Here is a 1937-nt window from a genome sequence, read left to right on the forward strand (position 1 = left end):
AGAGTAGATATTGTGGGAGAAGTGTGTAATATTACCTTTTTGTTACTCCTGAATAACTTCTCTTTTTAAAAGTGTTTAATTAAATAAAGACAAAAACAAGAATCTGCTGAAAACAGGAGTGTTCTATAAAGACTCATTTCACTGTTATTCATTCTGATTAATCTTAGTCATTCACAGTTTTTACTTTTAGTGAAAAATCTCAATTACAAATTTTGTGTAGTACAAGAATATGCTTAACCTCTTTTTGGGAAATCAACCCGTTATGTTAAAATGTTTTTGGACATCCCTCCTAATGAATGCATTGACTTACTTTAAACTGCTGACACAGACGTGCAAATGCACACACTCGGTAAGTGCACAGCAACTGAACTTAATAATTTATTCCAAATTTTAATTCAATTTCTACACAATTTGTAATTCCAACTACCCAATCACTAGGCAGTCAACACACTCAGAAGAAAGCACCAGATTCCCAGATCTGATACATCAGCCAACAGACACCTGTGTTAACACACACACACACACAGCGACTTGTTCTCTCTCAGACTCCAGTTTCTGAGGGTGATGCAGTTACTAAATGTAAATGCACTCTTTAGCGCTCTGCTTTAGTTTAAACCATTTAAATCCAATTATACACAAGCTAATTAACATGGAGCCACACACTCAGCACACAGCAGCACAAACCATTCTCCTACCGTCTCTCTACAGCTGAACTGGTCCAGGTCCTCACTAAACCCCAAACCCAGCCTTTATCTCAGGGTGGAGCTTCTGAAAACCTTCATTAGTGCATCAATATCCAAACTGTACAAACTGTGACTGTGCTCATGTGCTGGATGTGTGATTATAATAATAAACAGGTTTTCAGAGACGCAGAGCAGAGAACCCTCTTTCAGATGAAGCGTCTCAGACTGAACGATCGAGACAAAGCTTTATGAAGTTTTCAGTTTCTGAGTAAACAGCGCTGGTTAGAGGATGGAGCTGAGACGTATCTGAGACTGTGTCTTTCTCACTGTTACACAGAGAATCGTGGCGGCTCCACCAGCAGAAACCCTTATTCACACTATTATATACTCTGTATTTAATTCTAAGATATTTTCGGTAATTATTTTTACAATAAATGACTCCTTTATTTTTTATTCAGATCTGTCCAGAGACACCACAAAGGTTAATTAAATATTTTAATCTGTAATTTTACTGCAGACTGTGAATCACCGACCAGCCTCACAGCCTCAGATCCAGCATTGAAGGTGCTGATTGGCTCCCTCTAGTGGAATTATCATGACGTCACACCCAAACTGAACGTGTTTCTAATGAGTTATAAGTTTTTTGTTTTCTGAATGGAACAGTTGATAGAGAAACAAACTGCTGCTGCTGCTGCTGATCAGTGTGAGAAACAGTGGATAAAACACTCATTAGAAATGTGGAGTGATGGATGAACTGGACTTTCAGAACCGTGCATATGAATATAAACAGAAACATAGGAAGTTATACTCAAGTTATATTATATTATATTATATAAGAAGTACAGTTTATGAGGGTCAGAAGCAGCTTTGTTCATGAGCGTGAGAACAGCATTTACAATCAACCACACTGTCTAAAGAGGATGGCATTTGGTACCTAGTCATTTCCTGTATTAAAACCACTAATGTCGTTTATGTAGGTTAGCAGTGCAGCACTGCTGTAGTGTTTCTACAGAGACGCAGTAATTCAGTGTTTCAGTCTTTTAGAGATTAGACATGTCTCTGAGTGTTTATGAGGATCTGATCTACTTTGAGGAGCTGAACAGAGCAGATCGAGACGAGATAACGGTGGTTATATATGAGAGTTCAGACGCTGTTAGAGGCCTCGACCCCGACACTGAGGTGGAGGACTTGAAAAGGAATAAATGGACACAACAAGCAGGTACCATTACTAATTATAGAAACATTGAATTTTGT

This window comes from Astyanax mexicanus, chromosome 25 (assembly GCF_023375975.1).
Source record: "Astyanax mexicanus isolate ESR-SI-001 chromosome 25, AstMex3_surface, whole genome shotgun sequence".
NCBI lineage: Eukaryota > Metazoa > Chordata > Actinopteri > Characiformes > Acestrorhamphidae > Astyanax > Astyanax mexicanus.